At 41.3% G+C, this 19698-nt stretch overlaps 1 protein-coding gene across 7 annotated transcripts in view; it reads left to right on the top strand.

The window, feature by feature from the left end:
- Positions 1 to 19698, top strand: part of jcada (junctional cadherin 5 associated a) — a 220618-nt gene that overhangs the window by 116201 nt on the left and 84719 nt on the right. For all 7 annotated transcript variants that reach the window (XM_072576056.1, XM_072576058.1, XM_072576054.1 and 4 more), the window contains one exon: positions 8759 to 8874. The gene's annotated coding sequence lies outside the window, so the exon portion shown is untranslated. The remainder of the gene's footprint in view (positions 1 to 8758; positions 8875 to 19698) is intronic.

The following is a 19698-nucleotide window of genomic DNA, read 5'->3' on the forward strand; positions in this document are numbered from 1 at the left end:
AGCCTGCAGTTGGTGAAGCAGCAAGAGGGATAAGCAACAAGGAAAGGAAAGGCAAATAAGTGAAGCATTGTGGGCCAGGGAGGTGGGAAAGCTTAATGCCACTGGACGAAGAAACATTGGTAGTAGGGATGGCGATAATATCAATTGGGGAGAAGAAAGAGGCTGTAAGTGAGGTGGAGGGTTCAAGGGACGACAGTGGGATTGGGTAATGAAAGAGGTCGTGGGTTAAAGAACTTACCTGGGGAGTGAGATGAGGGAGGCAGTGGGTGAGTTTAAGAGACAGTGAGGCTGCAAGGTTAGGAATGGGAGTAGGATGTGTTTGCAAGTTTGGAAAGGGGGAGGCTGCAAGGGGTAGGAAGACAGACTGCACAGAGAGAGAGAGAGAAGTTGCAAGGCAGGAGAAGACAACTACAAGTAGACCAAGAGGGAGACTACAAAGGAGACAGATCAATTTTAAACCTGTCAGCAAAGGAATGTTCAGCTAACAGCCAGAAAATCGGAAACCACTAAGGGTAATGAATTCCTTGCAAATGAATGTGGAATCTTGAACTTAAGGCTGCATATATCCCAGAACTACTATATGGTGAAAATGCAGTGGAAGCTGTTAGAATGAACATGAAGTCAATTGTTACATTTAAATCTGAAATTGAGATTGCAGATACAGTAAAAAAGATAGCAGCTACTTTATTAAATCTTCCAGCTCTGTGCGCACACAGTGGAACTATATTGGCTATGATTTCAGTCATCTTTCAAAGATGGATTCAGGGTTGTGTCTTCCTGTATGTGAGAATATGTATTTTGCATCTGTTATCATGTGCTAATTTAAATACTGTGGTGTCTAAGAAAATAACATTTTCTTTGTGTGTTGGGGCTTTAAATTTTATGGTTGGTAATTTATTGAGAATATCGATGAAATTTTCTAATTCTGCATCTGTGTGAGTCAAATGGCCCCTATGTCAACTCAAATACAGAAGGTAATGTTACTACATGACTGCATGACTTATAAATGAATTAGTGAGAATGACAAAGGAACCCCTGAAAACCAAAAGGGAGCCCCCTAACCTCAAAAAGCAGCCATCAAGAAAGTTCAAGAAAAGCATTCAGGGTACAGGTGTCAATTATTTTGTCTTTCTATGTCTGTGTCTCTCTATGTGTGTATAATGTCGAAGTGCATCTCCTGTGCCACTACTCATCACAAGTCAAAGGATCTACAGTGTTATAGGGTGGGAACATGTAAAATATAATTTCAAATCTAAACTAGTTTTCTGCAGGTGGACAGTGGATTAAATTAACAGTCACCCATTGCTTCTAATATGGGACCCACGATACTTTAACTCCCAGGCCTCATTTCAAATCCAGCAGATAATTCCCAGGCCATTTTCCAGGCTGGGAAGCAGCTGAGAATTGCATCGCTCAAAGTTCCACCTACCATCCATAGAGAAGTGGTAGGATCAGTAACGAGACCGTTCATCAGAGACAAGGCCCATGGTCAGGAAGAGAATGACAAGGGAGGATTAATCAGGAGATCACACCTGCTAACCAGTTTTAATGAGCATTTAATTTCAATTTAAATTTTCTGATGTTTACTCAAATTGAGCATACATTACAGTAATTGGTAGCTATTTAAATATCCCTACATTTATGAAGACTTTTATTTCAAAACCCAAACCTGCTTCATGTTTTGATGGCCTGGGCAATTCTGAAACTGACAGCAGCTCGTTATTCTTCTGGAAAACAGAATGAAATCCTGCAAAAGGGATTTAATATTTTTAAAACAGAGAGAAATGCTTGGTCTTTTTTTTCAGGCCAGTGAGCCTCCTAATAATTGGCCTAATTAATGTTAGGTCAATCAGTGCTGATGCATTACAGCTGAACAAAGTGGAAAATGTGATTGTGCAGTGATTATGCCAAGTTACATCACTAATAATATGCACAAGACTTGTGTGGTTCAACAAATAGTGTTCAAGGAAAAACTAGAATCATAATTCTGTTCAGTTCAGACTGCAGTATTTTCTGGCAACTCAAAATCAGTAACATTTGCCTATTTACTAGCAATAGCATTGCAGAATTCATCTAGGGCCTCTTGTTACGCAGTGGTAACGTCCCTTCCTCTTAGCCAGGAACCCCATATTCAAGTCCCACTTGCTCCAGTGTTGTGTCATAACAACTCTAAATAGATAAATTGGAAAATATCTGTACAATTCATCCTGACCAGAATCTTCTTGCAGCATCAAGAGTTTCACAGGTTGCTTAGAGAATCAACAGGAGGCCTAGATTGCCTTTTTATCCAAAGTTCCACCAAACCACAAGCCAATCAGACAATAGCGATTTGCAAAGCCACCATCAGGACTTCCCCTGGAGGCATCTGGCAAAGATTTTGCTGAACAGGCTAGTGGCTCTTTTGTACAACAGCAGGGCTACTGAGAAGGTAGTCATTGCTCCTGGTAGTTTAGAGTCCAAGGCTTGAGGAGTACTGCAAAAGGACACAGGGCTGTCATTATATAGGAAGTTGGGCTGGGGGAGGGGAGCCCACCAAGTGGATCTGAGAGGACAGGGATACAGGATGGTTGGCAGCAACAGCAGGAGACTGGTTCTCAGCAGTCCCACCCCTTCCTAATATTGAGTGCCTCCCACCAGTCACAGAGTGCCTTTTACCAAGGAAGGCCCCATCTCCCAGAGTTGACAAACTCCTCCCCTATTTTATCGACTATTCATACCACATGGCAACAGGTCCATCTACAGACAGTGAATATCAGCAAAAGCAGAATGAGGCTCTAATGTGATCATTATTTTAGCCACTTAAGGACTTCAACTGGCAGAGGTGGGGAGGTCGACCTTCCCTCTCAGAGCTTAGTTCTGGTGGTGGCAGGAAGGAGTTGTGGATCAGATATGACACTCTCCTGCCTACTGCAGTCCTTCCTGCCTCCAGGTTCAACACCAGACAGAGCAGAATATTCTACTTCACCTCTCACCCCACCGCTGACCATTGCAATTCAAAGAGGAGAAGTAAGGCACAAAGTATCAGTGAACAATTTAAGAGCATTGAAGAAAAGTTAGATCAATATATGGTTTAATGGATGCCAATAGAATTTGGTTTTCTTTAATAGAGGCAAAAGTAAAGAGTTAAAAAAAACACTGCTGCCTCACAGCGCCAGAGACCCGGGTTCAATTCCCGCCTCAGGCGACTGACTGTGTGGAGTTTGCACATTCACCAATATACTGTAGGCCAAGCTTTCTGCTCCCCGTGTCTGCGTGGGTTTCCTCTGGGTGCTCCGGTTTCCTCCCACAGTCCAAAAATGTGCAGGTTAGGTGAATTGGCCATGCTAAATTGCCCGTAGTGTTAGATGCAGGGTAAACGTAGGAGAATTGATCTGGGTGGGTGCTCTTCAGTGGGTCGGTGTGGACTTGTTGGGCCGAAAGGCCTGTTTCCACACTGTAAGTAATCTAAAGTTAATTGATTAGACCTCAGTTTACACTATTGTAGAACATGAAAAACACAGTGACTACATTATACAGATTTCACCAAGATACATCTTAGGGCAATAAGAAGAGTAATGGGACTCGTTTCACTGCAGGAGAGAAGTTGAGAGGAGATTTAATGAAGGTTTTCAAAATTGTGAAGTGTTATTTGGGTGAACAGGGAAAAATTACTTTCTCTGACCAAGGAACCAATGGCAAGGGGTTATTAATATATATTTTATTCTTTCAGGAGATGTTCAGGCATTGCTGTCAAGGCCAGAATTTGTTTTCCAATAATTGCGCCTTGATCTGACTGGCTTACAAGGCCATTGCAGTGTGCATTTAAGAGTCAACCACATTTCTCTGTGTCTGGAGTCATATGTAGGCCAGTCAAGGTCAGGGAACAGAAAGCTTGGCCTACAGTATATTGGTGAAGTAGTTGGGTTTTACAACAATCAACAGTATCACGATCACCATCGCTGGTGATTAGCTGTGAATTCCAGATTTATTGTGGCCTAAGTCATTCGTCCATCGATCTTACCACTATACCACCATCTTCCCCATAGGTTTGTCATTATTACTAGGAAAGAGATGAGTGGAATTTATTTTACAGAGAAGGTTGTTAGAATAAGGCTAATCTGCATGGAGAATGGTTAAGGAAAACACCAGTGGATTAAATAAATATTTGAAGCAAAGTAAAACATTAGACAATCATGATAGAATGAAGTATTGGGGTTAGACTTGGATTGCTCCAGCAAATAATCTTGTCTAAACATAATGAGCTAAAAGCACTCTATGGGTGCTACAGTTTATACTGTAAACTTCTATGGTTCGATAGAATTTTAAAGGTGTGAAAAAATATAAAATATTGGAAGGGGAGGGGTTTAAGATCAGCTAAGTACCATCTAGATTGTCTCAACACCCGTCCTACACCTCCTGCTTACATTTTAAGCTGCATTCAGGCTATGTTACAAGTAAGTAGCGAGTTCAAATGCGTTGCTTTCACCTCTGGTATCTGGATTTGGATGCAACCTGATCAGATGGTGAAATATAGGAAAGACAGTCAACTCTCTGGAGTTATGTGGAAATTTTACTGTCTCAAGATTTATCCTGGCATTGTAGCTCTCTATCCAGAGTCACTGTCTTTGAATCTTTGAAAGTAGTGATATTGCAGAGGTTAGAAATTGATGTCACAAGCTTTGGTAGTTACTCAAAAGACGAAGTGAGTTATCCAGTAAATAGCGGAATCATTCAGACAGGGAGAGGTCACACTTGCCATTGTAGATCTGCTAGCAGCAGCTGCATTGTGAATAAAGATTTGACTACTGGCCTCGGTTCCTTCAGTTCTGAAGTGGAGATAATGTGCCAGTTCCCTCATTCGTCCATTGTTGAAGAAACATCTGACATTCACCTGTCATTGCTCCCAGACAAGTAGCTCCTTCTTGACTGTATTAGAAGGAGACTGATGTCCATGGAACTGTTGCAAACAGTCAACACGTAAGGCAAGCAGAGGGCAACAAATGGCCAGAGGACAAGTCTAACCCCAATGCTTCATACTATCATGATCGTCTGATGTTTTACTTCGCTTCAGATATTGCCTTGGTTGTGTTACTGCCAGCAAGGCTTAAAAAATGTAAGTGAAGTATTTTCAGGCAACAGCAGACCTAGCCCGATGACTTTTCCTATTTGCTCGGAAAGGAGTGAATACCAAGCACTACCAGGGCATCAGTCCTTGCTGTTATAATTGGAAAATCAAGTAGTTTCTCTTTTCCTTGCTTCATCCAACTCGTTTTGTCAATGTAACAAAAAATGCAGTGTATTCTCTCAATGTCTGAAACTGGGTGAGTCATTTTACCCAGTAACCCAACTGAGAACTGCCAAACTCATTTCCAAACACTTGTGGTGCAGGTTTCATTTTATTATATTTTCTTCCGCTAATTCCTTTTGTTTCTGAGCAACATTCAGTCACATGGCTGACTTACACAGGGGTTGACTCAATTAACAGTCTCCACATAAGTTTCATCGCAGCAGCTGCTCCTCGACTGGAATTTGAATGCAAGTGAAAAAACAACAGCAGCTCAGCTGCTCAGTGCATCTTCCTAAATAGCTCTACATTTCACAGTCTACTCTGAATGTTATAAGCTGCTCCAATCATCTATATCATCTATAATTAGGCAAGGCTGGGGAGGGCCAGACTGCAAAATGACATTTACTACAGAAGGATTGTTGAGTTTATAAATTTAGATTATAGTGTACAAATTGACTTGCTCCATACTCCCTAGGCACCAAACAAACACCAGCTATACAGCCAGCAATAGTTAAAACTCTGCAAATGGAAAAGGACATGGCATTCACATGTTCCCAGAGGTACAGTGAATTGAGGGTAACACATAGACTCATGTCTCAATCACACACCACACAAACGGTCATCTTAGCAAAGCAGATGAGCCAGAGGTGTTTTAATCAAACTAGAGCAGGCAAAGTCACATAGACCCAGAAGACTTGCTCTCTCATTAGAGACAGAGATGGCTGGTAGTCGTTTAAAGTGAAGGTCATAAATTCCAGGTTTACTTTAATTCTTCATCTGGGAGACAGTGGTGTAGTGATGTTGTCAATGAACCTGTAAGTCAGAAGCCCCGGCACATGTTCCAGGCATATGGGTTGAAGCCCCACTGTGGTAGCTGATCAACCATAAATTCAAACAATGCCAAAACTGAAGGCAAGTCTCAGTAATGGTAACCACAAAATGATAATCAATTATTGTAAAAGCCCATCTTCTTCACTAATGTCCTTCAGGGAAGGAAATCTGTCACCTTTACCTGGTCTGGCTTACATGTGACTCTAGACCCAGAGCAATGTGGCTGTCTCTTAACAATCCTTTGGCTTATTCAGCCATTTCAATCAGTTCAAGGGTGATTAGGGGTGGGCAACAAATGCTGACGACATTAGAGATACCTACATTCTGTGATAAAATAAATCTGAATGCTCTATTAGAACATGGGGCACAGTTACTGTGCAGTTATGCTAAGAGGTAATGATACACCTTTGCCATATCTTTTAAATTTTCATCATATTAGTGTAGGCCATTTTCAGACCTGAAAAAAATGAACAGTGTATTGACTGAATACCACTCAAAAATACAGTCAGAAGCGATCTTGGAGATAAATCAAAAATTACAGTAGAGTCAAATGTTTTGGTCTGGGCAGATAACAGTGAAAAATGTGGATTGTCATTAAAAACCACAGAAAATCTGGAGATAATTAGCTAGTGTTGCAGCTTCAGATCAGAGAGAAACAGAGCTCATGAACAGCATTTTAGCACAGGCCTTGGATCCTAATGAAAAAACCATTGGGGCCCCCTGAGAATCTACTTCCTGGCACTGAGAATAGTAAGGGGATATTTCCAGAGGTGAGCTTCGAATTGGCTTAATGAAGGATAACAAGGTATAAATATAGATAATGATAAATTACTACCACTGGTAATACGGCCAATCACAAGATGGCAAAGGACTCAGGTTCCTGGAGCTCCCTTCCTAATAGCACTGTGGATACCCCAACACCTCAAGAATGGCAATAGTTCAAGACTTCTTCTCTAGGGCAATTAGGGATGGGCAACAAATGTTGGATTAGCCAGTGATGTCCACATCCCATGAGTGAATTTGAAAAATGAGAAAAATGCTTCTCGTCCTGTGAATGGCTAAGCACAGGAATGCATATCCTGAGAGTGTGGTAGAGCCAGGTTCAATCGAAACATTGAGAAGACTGTGTTATCTGGGAAGGAAGAAAGCGTGGGACTATAGGGAGAAGGAGGGAGAATGGCATAAAGTTAATTGCTCATTCAGAGAGCCAGCAGAGATATGGTAGGCTGAATAGCTTCCTTCGGAGCTGTGACAATTCTGTGATGACCTTTCATCGTAGCGTTGTGTCCTGAAACATTATTCTGAAAAGTATATAAGTAGCAGAAGTCCCTTCATCACAGTGCAACATGGGATGGAGTGGACCCACTTAAGCTGTTCCGTGACCACAGAACACGTTTTGCTCACTATCCCTTTGAAGAAAAGTGATTCACTGCCCCATTCAGAGATCAGCAGCCTCATCATAGCCAACCCACCACCACTGTAGCATGAACAGAAGGAAAGCCCATCAATGGCCACATGCCCTCAGAGATAGACAATGTCTGGGTATGCAAGACCTGGTGAGTGGGAGGATTCACTCAGGCCAGTTGGCCCTGCTGCCAGAGGGGTGGCCATTGACATTGCAAGGCTCAGAGCCTTCCATAGGCCAAGGAGGATTCAACAAGGAGATCTGCAAACCATAACCCACTGGGAGACCACTATTTACTGGATTAGCTCCATCACACCCCACAGTGGAGGAATCCCAGGGGCAAATGAAATGTCAGCAAAGGAAGGAATAGATCCTTACTTGGTTACTTATGTGGCTCAATTGAACTCTGGAAGGATGAGTTCTGAAAGTCATCTCTAACCCTAATCTGGGCCTGCTAACTTTCTCCAGGATCTTACTAATGTGACTCATCTCATATTCTGAAATAGACGATCAATGCCATCAGTACATTGATTTGCAACAATCACTGTTCCTCCCCTTAAGCAATGGGAAGACACCTTCCTGTACCATATTGTCATACTCCTCACCTCCCAGGCCAACATAAACAGTGAGTAAAATTTAGCCCATTCACTCTGTTTGTGTATGCTGCCCAAATTGTTGAGGGCTTCAAGCATTTTCTGACAGATTGTTTTGCAGTGTTTCACAATATGACTAGGCACAGGAAGCTCTGAACTAAACCTGAAGTGAATGACCTATTAAGTGACCTTCAACAATATATGACTATCTTCCTCCATTATAGACATGATATCAGTACATGTTTTTCCACATACTTCGATATCAGAGCTGGTGATGATATTCCAAAAGGCTGTGAAGAGCTGACAGCTCATTTAAAAATAATCTACCATTCTGACACTGAAATATCTCAGATAAGAAGAGATGTGGAAAGTATCCAAAATATTTACACTTCATTGGCCTTTACCCCTCCCCCAATCTCTCCTGCCCGATTCCTGACCCAGAGATCCTCACTGCACAGGAATAACCCAGTGATATCGCAATCCATGTTAAAATGTGAAGGATAGCTGCTTGGCACATTACTGGAAGGTAAGGAATGCAACAGAGTCTATCTGCACCAACCTTAAGCCTGTTTCTTCAGGAGAGGAAGGAAGAGAATCCGGAACAGAACATTACTTCACCAATATTTAGATACAAGAAACCACATATGAATTTTTGTTTTGCAGGTTTGGCTGAAGATCATACAATTCGAAAATGTAGAAAAGATATTCCGAATCCGAACACTGAGATTCTACTTAACTGCATTCTATGGATTACAGTGTACCACCAAACTATCAGTCAGGTGAGAGGGCTGTAACTTCCCAAAAGCTTTTTGGATTGGGGATGTGGGAGGACATTGCATAGATATGTCATTAATGGAACTGGGATGACTATAAACAGGTCAATAGAAACATTCAGCTCACCATACCTTAAGACTCTAAGAGGAATGATTTGCATTCCACTCTGATGAACACTGGGAAGCCAAGAGAAAGTGTGGAGAAATGTTCTCTTTGCTTTATATGCAGCAAAGTCTTAACTGTTAAGCGTACATATAAGATATGTGTGTACAATATACGTTCGTTGCTCACATACAGGATCTCCTTCGCCATCCTTCAACCAACTTCTGATTGAATCCTTCCAACTTATCCAGTTCCATTTACAGGAATGCACCAAGTTATCAAATATGTCTTCAGCCACTTTCATGTTAAACTTTTAATTCTGATTCATGTAGCAATTGCATTGGCCACTGGACTATACGAAACAGATTTAACAGCATAAACTATAAATGCAAGAGATATAAGAATAAGAGGTCAGCATGAAAGTAACCTTAGTTTTTCAAAATCATTGAATATTGCAAAGATATGTTTTGAATCAATGAGTAACTTTACATTGTTTTACAACGATTTGGAAAAAGACTAAAATTGCTAGCATTTCCGTTATCTCTTACCTACTATCTATTTCCTGCTTTCTCTGTTCCAACTTCTAATTTCCATCAGCCCTAATAATGCTTACATTTATGTGTGTGTGTGTCTGTTTGCATTTGTGTATCTGCGTGTGTGTGTGTTTGTCTGTTTGCATGCTGAAAATGTGTTGTTGGAAAAGCGCAGCAGGTCAGGCAGCATCCAAGGAACAGGAGGATCGACGTTTCGGGCATAAGCCCTTCTTCAGGATTCCTGAAGAAGGGCTTATGCCCGAAACGTCGATCCTCCTGTTCCTTGGATGCTGCCTGACCTGCTGCGCTTTTCCAGCAACACATTTTCAGCTCTGATCTCCAGCATCTGCAGTCCTCACTTTCTCCATTTGTCTACATGTGTCAGTATGTGTGCGTGTGTGTCTGTCTGCGTGTGTGTATCTATATGTATGTGAGTCTGTCTGTGTGCATGTAGCTATTTGTGTGTCTGTGCGCATGTAGCTATCTGTGTGTCTGTGCATGTGTGTGTTTTAAACACAACACAAACACAGCCATTACATCCTCTGTGCTTCTCCACCACTTTTGGTGAGTTTGACATAATAATATGCCCAGATTTCACCATCATTACTTTCCTGTTGTTATCCCACTCTCTAGAATGCTTCCATTCCTAAACTTCTGGGCTGAGCCAGAATGACTGTATCAATGTTTCATATAAACACAAAATGGTGAAAATACACAGCAATATTCCTGGTCAAGGACCTTTCTTCAAAACTGAAAGAAGATAGAATTCTGTTGGACTTAGTGCAAGGGGATAGAGAAAGAAGAACTCAAGGAAATGTCTGGCAAAGAAGGTGGAGGATGGGCAAGATCAACTGGTAGAAAATTTGATGATACAAGTTATAAAGGGAATGGTGACAGCTGTGGCCGGGATAAAGATTTGCCCCCGGATGGTGTGGGTGGCAGAAAGATGAATAGGTATGTCTGAAAACAACAGTAAAATTAAGACCAGCACATGCAGCAGCAGAATGGGTGGGGTGGAAGGAGAGGAGAATTTATCATAATTACAGTTGTATATTCAGTGGCTGCCTCCAGAGAGAGAAAGAGATAGCGAGAGAGAGAGAGACTCTGGGATGCTACTTCTGATGAGGTGCCAAATAAGCTTCAAAGGGAGAAATTGTACTACAACCTCCTAGGAGTATCTCAGACCTTGAGGTAAAAAAAGACAGCAGTGTGGAAACTGGCAGATTTGCATTCTTCCCTTTTCAAGAATACACAGGGACAGGGGTTGAAAGAGATCTCTAACCCTGGACGATGTGTGTCTCAGTAGAGTGCTGTGAGGGTCAGAGCTCTGAAAAGAGCTATTTACAAACCCATTCATGGCAGGGAAAGCAAGAAAAAGTGTTTTCACTCAGTGGTGCCAGTCAGGAGCTATGTAAAGGAATCAGGACAAAAGAGTTTCAATCAACTTATTAAACAAAGAATGTCAAAATTAACTGTTCAACTATCAATGTCACTGTCAATCACTATAATGATCATGTCACGCTTTGTGAACAATTCAGAGATTGATCCATATCTCTTTTTGGACTGACCTTTTATTGCTAAACTGTGTGCTGAATGTTGCATTATTATTTCTTCTCATGTTTAGTAACTAAGAAACTCATTCTTTTCATTGATTCAAGAATGTCTAGTTCATTGATTCCTTTGAACTGTAAGTTCATTTAAGTCTAGGAGAAAAGTATCCCGAAGGAAGGGGTTCCTATTAAAATTAACCTTAATGCACTGACTGATGGGGGCGGTGAATAACCAAGGGTTAAATCACCTGGGAACTTAACAGTTTGAAATATCCTGTCAGGAACCATAGCAAATTGTGTAACTTCACCTGTGAACAGACTGTAGCAACCTCAAGCTTGTATTGAGCTTCACTGGAGCAGTGCAGCAGGCTGAGGATAGAGATGTCAGCCTGGAGAATTAAAACAATGGGCTGCTGGACCTTCACTGTTAAAACATGGGGGAGGCAGTGGCCTAGTGTTCATGTTATTGGACTAGTGATCCAGAACTTGGGTTACTGTTCTGCAGACATGAGTTTGAATTCCACAATGGCAGATGAAGAAATTTAAATTCAATTTAAAAAAATTCTGGAATAAAAAGCTATCCCAATGGCAACTCTGAAAACACTGTTAATTCTCATAAAAATCTATCTAATGTTGTAGGGGAGCAAATTTTCTGTCCTTATTTGGTCTGGTGTACATGTGAGTCCAGACTCACAGCAATGTAGTTGACTTTTAACTGTTCTCTGGGCATTAAATGCTGACTTAGTCCTGAATCCTATGAATGAATAAAAAAGCCATCGCATCCACACTTTTTAATTTCAATTTAGAGGAGCCTGCACTGTGAGTGTAGTACTCAATTGAAAGAGGTACATGTAAACCACTGTTATACATGGTTGTGCTTTAAGCTTTGGATGATGAGAAACGAGGGTGGGTGTTGTATTTATTGTGATTGCAGTGGGAAGGGGGTTGGAGCTGATTGAGCTATATATCAAAATGCTGGGGATGGTATGATTCCTTGAGAATTCTTACAGAGGAGGCAAGAAAGATGTGTTTAGTTTAAAAATGAAAGAGTCCACTGACCAAGGGAAGACTCCTTGCCAAAGAAGCAGTAAAAGAGATATATAGAACATAGAACATAACAGCGCAGTACAGGCCCTTTGGCCCTCGATGTTGCGCCAACCTGTCATACCAATCTGAAGCCCATTTAACCTACACTATTCCATGTACGTCCATATGCTTGTCCAATGACAACTTAAATGTACTTAAAGTTGGCGAATTTACTACCGTTGCAGGCAAAGTATTCCATACCCTTACTACCCTCTGAGTATCAATGGGAAAAGACAGGGTAAGTAATAATAAGCTATTTCCACTGGTTGGGCACTCTACAGGTCTGAGAATGAGGACCAGACCATTTAGGAGAGATGTTAGGGGAGCATTTGTACACGCAAAGGGGTGGGAGAACTTTGGAACTCTCTTCCACAGATGGCAATGGATGCTGGATCAGTTAAATCTGAGATAAATTTTTTTTTAGGCAAAATGGCTAGGAGATGTGGGCCAAAGGCAGGCATATGGAGTTAGACCACAGATCAGCCATGATCTCATTGAATAGTGAAACAGACTCAAGGGGCTGAATAGCCTACTCTTGTTCCTATCTTCCTAAGCAATAAAAAAAATTTATTTAGCAAATACAAATCTCCAGAGCCAAATGATCTCCCCCTCTTTTGTTGACTTAAAGGTGATTGGTCCGTCAATTCAGCTGAGATTTTCAAACTCTTTTCAATGTGTGGATAGGTGTTATCTGGTAACTAACACACTGCCCCCTGGCAAGGTAATTCACTCTCTACCCACCCATTCCCATCATTAAAATGTGACAGAGGAGCACATACAGGAGAGTATCTTGCTCTTTCAGGGGCCTCGGCATTCGTGTTTTGGGTCACCAGGAGTTGCCAGCCAATCAGAGGCCAGCGGCTTCTAGGAACTCATATGGCAAAATGGATGCCACCATTTGAGAGACATTGTTTTTCACAGGTTATCTGTATATATGTTGAACAGCACTGGGGCTAGCACTGAAGCCTATGGTAGTCTGTTAAGCAGTCTTCTCCATACTCTTCGCCCATGTCCAAAGTGGAGTGTAAATCATTTGATGCAAAGGAGTATTTCAATAATTGCCCCTCACTGGGTTGGAAACACTCTGAGCAGCTTTAGGAGCTGTCCTGTGTGCCACACTGTATCATAGGCAGCTGCCAGGGCCAATAGCGTTGTGCCTGTCTTCAGATTCTTGAAATCATTTTCAATGCAGGTGATGATTAATCACATTAATCCCATGCTGAGCCTCTTATGTTAATTAGCTTAATCAACATTTAAGATGATGAGTATCACAAGATCCTCAAAGATCTTAAAGCAAACAAATAGTAGTGAGATCAGTCAATAATTGGCTACAAAAGTGAGACCATTGCTGCTTTTGCAAAAGCAATGCTTTTATCCCTTATGCCAGACTTTCAGGAGTAATTTTTTTTTAGAATTGTCACAGTATCCCTACAGGATGGAAACAGGGCCTTCGGCCCAACAAGTCCATACCGATCCTCCGAAGAGTAACCCGCCCAGACCCATTCCCCTGCATTTAGCCCCTGACTAATGCATCCAGCTTACACACCCCTGCACACTAAGGATACTTTTGCTTGGCCAATCCACCTAACCTGCACATCTTTGGATTGTGGGAGGAAGCTGGAGCACCTGGAGGAAACCAATGCAGACACGGGGAGAATGTGCAAACTCCACACAGTCACCTGAGGCTGAAATCGAACCCAGGTCCCTGGCATGGTGAGGCAGCAGTGCTAACCACTGAGCCACTGTGCCACCCCATTTTATGAGCTGATGATCCTTGAAAGAACTGAGTTAGCGAGGCATGAGCATGGGAGCCAAGTTGTTTGAGGGATTCAGATGTAATGTTGTCATATTGCACTGCTTTGTCACATTTCAGTCCTCTTCATGCTTCCTCTAGCTCTGTGATCTTGAAGGGATCAGGACTGCTGTGTCGTCCAGTTTTTGCAGTTTATTACAGATTGTCTGTTTTGTTTTCTTTTCTAATGCTGTCTTTGCTATATGGTGAAGATAACTAGTAACTCAATCCCTAAAAGTCAGTGATAAAACATTTTATCCCTCTGCAATGTGATTCCCTGAGAGCCAGCACCTTACAGCTGGCTACATCTTACTTACCTTTACTTAGGAACTGCAACCTTGTTTTGTGAATAAGGGACTCTAGTGTCCGCAGCATTGACCAAGAAGTCTGGGTTCAAATCCTAAATACCTCTAGAACAGGTTGACTGGATATTATACGGACAGTGAATAATGTTAATTTCTGGTGGACATGGAAAAAGCCTGATCTGGAAAATATATTCTCCCACCCATGGCCTGTGCATTTGTAGAGGTGGGGGAGAGATCCCTTAACTTTTATCCCTTTTGCAGATCTCATTCCCCCATGGAGGAAGCCAGAGAATCCAGCCAAAGACCACCAAGAGGGTTTATGTTCAACCCACCCCCTCAATCCCTGCAATAAATTTTCATTTGCACTGCGGTCTTCTTATTCAGGGAGTTGCCTTAAAAGTTTTTATTCAAAGTTTTCTAAAGGAGTACCAAGACACAGTTAAGTCTGGCAAGTCCCAAATCCATATCCAGTGGATATACCTAAACTGGCCATACAAAGACAACAGGAAGGCTTGCTTATGCGCTGCATCAAGACTTCCATAAAAAAAATGACCTGTTTGTCTGTTGTAAAGTCTGTATAACTCTGTATAATTTAACACTGATAGTATCCAGGTGTTCATGGATGCCTCCAGCAAAACAGACTCAACATAAACATTCATCCCAGTGGAGCTGTATTGCAGGAAATAAAAACAGCTGGATCTTTATCTCACTGAAAACAAGATTCCAGTCAGTTATTTATTTTAAAAGATCCCAAGATAGATACAAATGAAAATAGACTTCCAGTTCATTGTGCTCATCTTATTCTGTATCATAGAAATTGCGGTGGTCCTTAATTAACATGTTCTGGTGTTTATTCAATACTAAAGTGGAGCATCTCACCTCATGCCCCTTCATTAGAATTGTTTGTTTTATCATTTCTTTTGTTTTATCATTTCTTACCCACAAAATTGCTGCAAGTCTGAATTGATAACGGTGCATGAAATGAAATAGTCAGCTGAGTGTTGTAGAACACATAGGCATTTCCACAACCAATAAGGTCAAAGAATTCAGAAACCTCTAGTAATGTGTTAAAAAATGTAAATTTGAATGAGTAAACTTAATGTCAAAATAGATATACAAAGAAAACTAAAAAGAGGAAAAGGAAGATTGGATGCAGAAAGTAAAAAGAAAATATTTAAGCTGTGAAACTTTTAACATCTGCTTAAATAGTTTACAACCTGAATAAGTGAGGCACTACGTTTCCTACCTGGACAAAGAGATTGATTAGGAGACCATGGAAAATGATGATTTGGAGATGCCGGTGTTGGACTGGGCTGTACAAAGTTAAAAATCACACAACATCAGGTTATAGTTCAACAGGTTTAATTGGAAACACACTAGCTTTCGGAGCGTCGCTCCTTTATTAGGTGGTAGGCCTGATGAAGGAGCTGATGAAGGAGTGACGCTCCAAAAGTTAGTGTGCTTCCAATTAAACCTGTTGGACTATAACCTGGTGTTGTGTGATTTTTAACATGGAAAATGATCACGTTGTTCAATAATTACATTTACTGTTAATTACTAGATTTAATTTCTTGTAGTGAGTTTAATGAACAAATGCGAGGTCTTGCACTTTGGAAAAAAGAATACAGGCATGGACTATTTTCTAAACAGTGAGAAAATTCATAAAGCCAAAGTACAAAAGAATCTGGGAATGCTACTCCAGGATTCTCTTAACTTGCAGGTTGAGTCCGTGATTAAAAAAGCAAATGTAATATTGTAATTTATCTCAAGAGGGTTGGAATTTAAAAGCAACTGCTTCTAAGACTTTATAAAGCTCTAGTTAGGCCCCATTTAGAATACTGTGTCCAAGTTTGGGCCTCACAACTCAGGAAGGACATATTTGCACTGGAGCGGTCCAATGGCGATTCACGCGGATGATCCCTGAAATGGTAGGCCTAAATTACGATGAACAGCTGAGGATCATGGGATGGTATTCATTAGAGTTTAGAAGGCTGAGAGGAGATCTAATACAAACTTACAAGATAATGCATGGCTTAGGAAGGGTGGAAGCTGGGAGGTTGTTTCCATTAGGCGGGGAGACTAGGACCGGTGGACACAGCCTTAGAAATAGAGGGAGTCAATTTAGAATGGAAATGACGAGATATTTCATCAGCCAGAGAGTGGTGGGCCTGTTGAATTCATTGTCTCAGAGCACAGTGGAGGCCGGGACGTTAAATGTTTTCAAGGCAGAGATTGATAAGTTCTTGATCTCACAAAAAATTAAGGGCTACGAGGAGTTTGCAGGTAAGTGGAGTTGAAATGCCCATCAGTCATGATTAAATGGCGGAGTGGACTCAAAGGGCCAAATGGCCTTACTCCCACTCCTATGGTCTTATGGTCCAACATTAATGTGTAAATACAGCAACCAGGTAATGTGTGTTTCCCAAAAACAAAGTGTTTTAAATTTGCACAGGCTAGGCCATTAAATATTTTCAAGACCCGAGATAAATTTTTAACCAGTAAGGGAATCAAGGGTTATGGGGAAAAGGCAGAAAATTGAGGATTGTCAGGACAGGACAGCCATAATGTCATTGAATATTGGAGCAGACTCAATGGACCAATTGGCCTACTTCTATTCCTACCTTATTATTCCCATTTTAACAATGATACATCTGTTTGCTGCAAACAGTTAAGGGAAAAAGGGTGAATAGGTTTCTCCATTCTAATGATTATTGCTGAAAGTTTCAAGGCAAAACCACAGAAAGAAATGAGAACAGAACATGCTGGAGAAACTCAGCAGGTCTGGCAGCATCTGTCAAGCGAAAGCAAAGTTAACGCTTTGAGTCTTGTATATGTGACTCTTCTTCAGATTTCTGAGGAAGACTCATGTTAAACTGGAAACACTAACTTAGTTCCTATTTCCAAAGATGCTGCCAGGCCTGCTGAGACTCAAACATATTCTGTTTTTATTTCGGATTTCCAGTAACCGCATGTTACTAGAGATTAGATTAGATTCCCTACAGTGTGGAAACAGGCCCTTTGGCCCAACAAGTCCACACCGACCCTCCGAAGAGTGACCCACCCATTCCCATTTCCCTCTGACTAATGCACCTAACACTATGGGCAATTCACCTGACCTGCACATCCTTGGACTGTGGGAGGAAACCGGAACACCCAGAGGAAACCCCACAGACACGGGGAGAATGTGCAAGCTCCGCATTGACAGTTGCCGAGGCTGGAATTGAACCTGGGACACTGGTGCTGTGAGGCAGCAGTGCTAACCACTGAGCCACAGTGCCACGCATGTATTTTACTTTTCCTGCAGAACAATGTTTTTTCTTCTTTGGACAAACATTTAATGGGGGTGTAGATAAACACAAGAGGGAGAAGGGGAAATTTTGGTCATTAAATAAAGAAGGACGGAAGGAAGGTCAACATGGTATCATTGGACTTTTTTTATTCTTTTATAGGATGTGACTGTCAGTGATTAGGCTAACATTTTCTTTTCCTTCACAATTGACCTTGAGAAAGTGTTGGTGAAAAAAAATGTTTTAAAAGCTGTATAAGTATTAGTTCCACATTTGAAGATCTAGTATTCTAGTTACATGGTATTGGTGACATTTGATAATCAAAGACGGAAGAAAGAACAATGTTTCTGTACCACCTTTAGTAATCTGAGGATGTCCCAAAGCACAGCCAATGTGGTAATTTTGAACTGTAGTCACGTAGTGATTGGAATAGGGGCCAGGTCAAACTCATTGACTATGAGCTACTCGATTTCTGAGCTGTTAACCTGGGCAAATCAGGGAGCCCCGGCTGACAGATATAAACCGGAGATTCTGAGAATCTCCTCATTCTCGGAACTGACTCTATGCTGTCTAGTCAGAGCTCTTGTAATCTGAACATGTAAATAAAAGGGTGACTTGGTCACAGGATACCGGCCTCTGTGCAGTTATTTCAAGTCACTACTTTAGTATTGGAGTCGTGATAGCCAATCTTCATATGGCAAATACCCACAACAGCAGCAAAAGATTAATCAAATAATCCACTCCAGGATGTTGGTTGAGAGCTAAAGATTGGAACAAGGGGAGATCTTCCCTGTTCATGTTTAAATACTATTGTAAAATCTTTTGAATCCCCCTGACAGGACATGGTTTTGCAATAAAGCTGGCATTTCTGAGAAGATAGTATTCTTTTAACTCATGAAACAAGAGCAATACCACTGAAACTCAGCTGGCACCTTAACATAGTGGAATGTGAAGAATTAGGTCAGGTATGTATGCTTCCATCCATCAAGTGAAAGTAGACTTCAAGGAGATTTTTTTGTTGCTGTATCATACTTCAGCTACCCTACCTGACAGGGCTCCTGCCATAAATAATAAATAATTTATTGTGAAGCAGGATATCATTTGGCCCATCATATTAGTGCCAGCTGACTGAAGCAATCCAGCCTAATCCCAGTTTTGAGTTCTTGGTTCATTGGTCTATATGTTTTGGCACTTCAAGTGCACATCCAAGTCTTATAGAGTGTTTTTCCTGGTATTGAGTTTCAGGCCTCACAAAAAGTTGCCATAGTCCCAGCGTCTCATTAGAGGGCAATGACTGGTGATGGTTTAACCCAAGAGTTACCACGATCAGGTGAGGGGAGAGGTGGAGAAGGAGAGTTCTTCATAGCAATCTCAGCTGCTGCAGAAATTGAGCCCCATGGCTTCACTCTGTATTTTAAACCAACCGTCCAGCCTATTGAGACCTACTGACCTCTGAGTGAAAAGCTTTTCTCCATATCTCCCTGCTAATCCTTCTATTAATTGCTTTAAATTGATGCTCCTTCCTGAATGGCCTCTCTGTTAACACAAGAATGGAAGAAATTCGAGCAGGAGCTGACCTTATTTCCTGTCATGCCCGCTCTGCCTTTCAATGCAATCATGGTTGATCATGGCTTCAATTCCACCTTCCCATCCACATCCCCTTGATTCTCTACAACAACCAAAATCCGTCTGTCTCAGCCTTAAATAAATAGGATGGCGCATTCACAACACTTTGCAGTAAAGAATTCCAAAGACTCCCAGTTCTTTTAGTGCAGCAATTTAACCTCATATTAGTCAGAAATGACACCGATCTAATTAGGTAATTTCCAAATCTAATGCATCTTTGAAAATCATAGTGAGCACATCCACTCGCTCTGCAGCTAGTTCTTTTAGAACCCTAGACCATCAGGCCCTGAGAATGCGCCAGAGCTTAGCTCCTTAAATTTCTCCAGTGTTTTTCTCTGATATTAATTACCTTAATTTCCTCACTTTTTTAGCATATAGATTACCCTCTGTTTCTGATGAAAGTTGTGTATTCTGTGAAAATAAACACAAAACATTTGTTCAGTACTTCTGCCATTTCCTTATTTCAATGATAATTTTTTTCTGTCTCTGCTATCCCTTTTTAAATACTAATAAAAGCTCATATATTATGTTATAATGTTGTTATAATG

The sequence above is a fragment of the Chiloscyllium punctatum genome, chromosome 8 (genome assembly GCF_047496795.1).
Source record: "Chiloscyllium punctatum isolate Juve2018m chromosome 8, sChiPun1.3, whole genome shotgun sequence".
Lineage (NCBI taxonomy): Eukaryota > Metazoa > Chordata > Chondrichthyes > Orectolobiformes > Hemiscylliidae > Chiloscyllium > Chiloscyllium punctatum.